The sequence below is a fragment of the Aotus nancymaae genome, unplaced genomic scaffold (genome assembly GCF_030222135.1).
Source record: "Aotus nancymaae isolate 86718 unplaced genomic scaffold, 86718_ANA_hifiasm-v0.15.2.pri h1tg000025l, whole genome shotgun sequence".
Taxonomy (NCBI): Eukaryota; Metazoa; Chordata; class Mammalia; order Primates; family Aotidae; genus Aotus; species Aotus nancymaae.
Window position 1 is genome coordinate 26,307,501 of NW_026988438.1, and position 5,837 is coordinate 26,313,337.

Here is a 5,837-nt window from a genome sequence, read left to right on the forward strand (position 1 = left end):
ATTTGAGAACCTCCATTATTCAAACTTGACTTTGTAGACATTGTTTTCTGGCATTTAATATTGTAAAGAAGAAATGCAGGGTATCATTTTTTATTTACTTACTAAATTAATTATTATTCCTTTTAAAGTGACTTACTTCTGCTGAATGCATGTAGAGTTGTTTCTTTATTTTTGAAATGCAGAATTTCTTGGTATAACCACTTTCATTTTTTTACAAGTTTTGTCGCTTTATGATGGACACTTTAGCTCTGCAGATTTGGTGTAATAAAATGGTTAAGAACGAAGGGTTTGGAGACTTCTCTAAGTTTTGGTTCTGTAATTTACCACCACCTGTAGTTCTTAGACTCAAAGTAGGGTGAGCATGTAATTTATTGTCCAAATTCATAGTTTTAGGAATGAAATGGGTATTTTAGGAAGTTTACATCCAGTAAACCAGAATCATCCTAAGCAAATGGAGATACCTAGTCATCTTAGCTCTAGGGATCCTTTGTAAAATGGAAATTATAGTGCATGCTTCCTAGGGTGGTTGTGATGGTTCCAGGAGCCGATGTGTGCTCAGTGCAGTTGTGGTACATTATTGCCTGATATTTATTCTTACTAATGATAGAATTATTTATGTTTAGAATTCTCTTCGGTTGAAAGAACAGTTTAAATAATATCTTTAATATTTTTGTTATGTTGATTCTCCTCTGCACCCCAAGAACACTAATTATCCCTACTCTGTTCCTCATTATATGTTACCTGTCTCTATCTTTCTATCATCTATTTTCTGATCACCTTAATCTCTTTTTCCTGTTTCTCTGCATTGTCTGTGATGTCTTTAGTTTTAGTCTGATCAACACTAAACTAGATTTGGGTCTTTATACTCTTTTTCATTCCTTTTAATACCGGTTACAATTATGCAACAATATTATAAATTACTTGAATTATTTCTTTAGTACTACCATCTTCCTTCTAATCTGTCTTCTTATTCTAGCCTCAGTCTTTTATCTCTAGTTAGACCTCAGTTTCTATACTTGTACAATTGAACATAACATCAAACTTAGAGGATTGTTTACAGGATAAAATGATATAAAGCACTTAGAATAATACCTAGAATATAGTCAATGCTCAATATATTTTAGCTACTATTATTTTAGAATTTGTTTTTTAAAAAAATTCCTGCAACTTAATTTTTTTCCCTATTTTTGGAGTAATTTTTTCCAAAGTAATAAGCTTTATTTTTGCATGTTATATCTATTTAAATTTTTACATCAGTTTAGCAGAATTTTTGTCAATTCTACATGTTTTTCTAAAAGAGCTTTATTGTGATATAATGTATATACCATAAAATTTACCCATTTTAGGTACACAACTTAATTAACTTCTGGTAAATTTACAACCATCACCACAATCCAATTTTAGAACATTTCTCTCACACAAATAGTAGCTCTCATGCCCATTTGTAGTCATTCCTTATGGCCACTCCAGTCCCAAGCAACCACTAATCAGCTTTTCATCTCTGTAGATTTATCTTTTCTGGACATTTTGTAGAAATTAAATCATAAAATACGTGGAATTTGTCTTGGATTTCTTTTGTGCAGCATAATTTTCTGAAGTTCAAGCATAGCGTGGCATATATCAGTACTATGTTACTTTTTATCATTGAAAATTATTCCATTATGTGGATATAGCACATTTTGTTTATCCATTTACCAGTTCAATGGCATTTGAGTTGTTTCCACTTTGGGGGTATTATGAATAATAAACATTCATATACAGGTCTTTGTGTGAACATCTTTCATTTTTGTCTCTCTTGGAGAGATTACTAGGAGTAGAATTGCTGATTTGCACAGTAACATTGTGTTTCATTTTTAAGAAATTGCCAAACTGCTTTCCAAAGTGTCCACACCATTTTACATTCCCACCAGCAATGTATAAATGAAGGTTTCAGTTTTTCCACATCATTGACATCACTTTTATTGTCTGCTTTTTTATTATAGCCATTTCGGTGATGAGTAAGTAGTATTTCATGTGGTTTTCATTTGCATTTCCTAATAGCCAATAACGTTGAGCATCTTTTCAGCTTCTTATTAGTTATTTGTATGTCTTCTTTGATAAAATATCTACTAAAATCTTCTGTCCGTTTACAAATTTTTGTCTTTTTATTGAGATTAAGACTTCTTGATTAAATCTGAATTTCATATGGACTGTGCTCATTTCTCTCTTTACACATCTTATAAAGGAATCAGATCTATACAGTCTTTCTGTTTCCATATCTTGGTGTGGTGGGTATTTTCTTCTTGAAAAGAGGAGATTTATATTTGCATTGTCACCTAGAGGGAAGACTGTAGGAAATGGGAAGGAATAGGCAATCAGATCTCTGGGACTTTTCTTTGTGCACATTTTCTCACATTTTAAACTACTTAATCTGATACCAAAGTATGAGAGCATACAATAGAAGAAATAACTGTAGAGTTACAGATTGCGGTCTCTTTTTTTTTTTTTTTTTTTCAGATTGCTCTCTTAAATGCAGGATGAATCTGCCTCATTCGTGAGAATTGAAATTAGAGACAGTAGTTTTCAATTTTGACTAGACTTTTGCCTGGGAAGCCTTATAAATCACCAAAACCTGTGTTTGCCTCCCAGTTTTTCTGTAACTAGTCTGGGTTACAGCAATGAGGAGTTTGAAACATTCTTCGATTGTAATGTGCAGCCAAGGTTGAGAAACACCGGGCTCGAAAAACGAAGAGCACGTGCAGATTTTATCTGTGTTGAGGATAGACAGCGTGCCCCCACGTTTAGCTGGCAAGTACATTGCTCCTTGTCTCTACTGTTGTATGATTGCATGGCCACATGTCCTCGGATTCATAATGTGTGTATGGGCATGGATTCAGAGGGAGAAGGCACTGCAATTAAGAAACTGTCTGCTCAGTGAAAAGTGATGAAAAAGGACACTCGCTTTCTCATCCAGCTGAACCACTCCTCAAACATTTCCTACGTGCAGTGGGAAAAGGGGCAGAAAGTGTTGCCCTCCTATCTACAGCTCATCCTTTTCTCTACTTACCTCCTATAACACTCTATCAAATGTTCTCAAACTCTGATGTGTTTTAGAATTATCTAGGAAGTTAATAAAGAATAGAGGCTCAGGTTCATCAAGTAGGCAAAAGCCTGGGCTTCTGTAGTTCAACAAGTTCCCCAGGTGATTCTGATATATACCACAACTTTGAGAATCACTGCACTAAGATATTTTCTTGAGAACTCTAATTAGTAAGAGTCTTAGGTGAATTGTGTGCTGTTTTCAAGCACAGTTGGATGTGACTCAAACACAATTTTATCTAGTAAAAATTTCTTGAGCTATCTTTTTACTTTACTTGACAACATATTCATTGGACCTTATGAGAAAGTGATCAAATTGCTGCTTTAATTTGTAACAAGCAAAGTGGCAGAGTCAGCTGTTGGAGGGTGCGGGGGATCTGAGGAAGTCGGAGATGTCCAGTAGAGCCCTGGTTAGTGGAAAATCAGATATGGGAGGTTTATATCATGACCTCTGACTTCAGATGGGATAACGTCAGGCACAACTGGGCAATTGCAGTTCAAGAGTAAAGGTCTTTCAAAGTTCTCAGTTCATGTTAATGATTTCAATTTCCACTTTTATATCATTTTCAAATATAAAAGCTTTTCAACCAATTATTTTCTCTTATCTGAACTACTAACCTTTTTTTCTTCCTTCTCGCATATGTGACAAAATTTTATCAGACTTAGAACATCATGCTCTTGTATTGTCACACTAAACTATGTTTTAAATTATATTGCTGCCAAGAATCCTAGAAATATTCATATTAAGGTACATTTGCTGAAAGCAAAATTAACAAACCAGTCTCTTGTCACTTAGAGAAGATTCATTGCTCTAAACCTAATGCATGCTGATTGATTATATGTTAGCTAAAAAGGAGGTTCCTTTTAACTCAGTAGAGCAACTAGGCCTGTCCAAGAATGGCCTTTTATTCATCACTGCAAGAGAATGCATCTGCTGTTTGATTTTTGGAATGCATCCGAGAGAGAAAACAGAAATTAGCACTCTGAAGGAAGGTGACAAGAAATGTACAATCCCTGACCTTAGCAATTCCAACCAATTACAGAGTTTCTGTAAAATTAGTGAACTGGCACTCAAAACGTCCCTTGGCAACATATTCATTGAAATCTACGAGATGAAGGTTAAATTGCTGCCCCAATTTGGCAAAGTCAGCTATTGCTGGGATGTGGACTATCTGGGGACTTTTGAGGTGGCTGTTATATCCCTGGTTAGTGTAAAATCAGAGAAGTGGGGTAATAGCAAGTTAGTATTATGTCTTGTCCAAGGCATAAGGAGTCTATGATAGCAATAGATTCCAGTTCTTTATGTATTAGGTCCCCTTCTGATTAACTATTTGGCAAGAAATCAGAGCTACTGTGCTAATTTCAAAGACCCTCTCCCTGGGGCAAATGACATGGTTGATGTATCATCCCAGAGATTCAGAAGGCAAAAATACCAATGCCTATGTGCATCTCATTGGAGTTGGGGTGGAACAAGAGCATCTGAAATAGTCCTTAAGGATTCCTTACTGCCTCTGCACTTTCTTGTTTTTTATTCAGTAGCTCTTCCTGTCTCAAACCTATACCATTATACCTCAGACCTTTCCCTTGCATTCTTGGGCTTATATCTGCTTAACCTGGGCTCCTCCAACTTCCCATGTATTTCCTAACCTTGTTCTCTCTCTGTCTTGGCTTTTGATCTATGAATTAGGTTTGGGAAAAACTACCTATACCTTCCTTTCTGGGATGTTCTCTGGAGCAATGACTCCAGGTGAGATCACGGTTGATCATGAATTCACACTGAAACAGAAGCTGGGTCAATAAGACGGGCTATTCAGGAAGTATTTCTCCTTTATTCTCTATCAACTCGCCAAATATACCCCACAATGGATCTGGCCCCTCTTCCTGAAGGTGGTGGTCTGAAGCCATCCGTACAGTCCTGGGGCCCTAGAGATAGCATATAAAAAGCACACTTTGATGAGCCCACAAGTTGAGGTACAGCCTATATGAGTATGACAAGGACATTGTGGGACATGACAGGTGTTGAAGGAGGCATCTTCATGCTTCTTATCTTACCTAGGACAGAAATTGAGAACCCATACTAATACATCACAGCAACATTCTTTTATTTTATTTGAAATGTGAATGGAACAGTTTCTCATAGGTATACAAACATGCACATAAAAATCCAAAGAGCAAAAGTAAATAACAATGTTCAAATAATAAGGGCTTTAAATGAAAGTGTTTTCACTTGATATAATTCATGAGGAGTGACTTTCAAAAACTGTTTGTAGATACTGCAATTTCCCTTCCTTTTTATAGAAATGAAAATAGCTCTTAGAAATGGTACCCAGGCTTCTCAAAAGTAGTGACACAACCTATTCATTTCATCGACTCTCTCCATAAGACTAAAATAATTGGCTGGAGGTTTCAAGGGGGATGTTCCTGAGGTTTCTCAAGAGTTTTTCTCAGATGCCATACCCCTTTTCATCTTTACTCCTTTTTTTTTTTGAGAACTGAAAAGGGCCCTAAAAATAAAATAATAAACTAGAGCAGATACTAAAAAAGAGTTGTTATGTCTTATCTCTTTGAATGCACTATACATTTCTTGGAAGCCAGGAATGTGGCTTTACCTCTCTGTCTCTCCCAAGTCACCTACATAAGTGATTCCACCATTGAGGCCTTCAATTAGTATTAACAGAATATGTCACGTTGTCATATGTAACACCCTCCCGCAGCCTACCTGCTATCTACATTTGTTTAATTAATGAGTTCTGCCAATG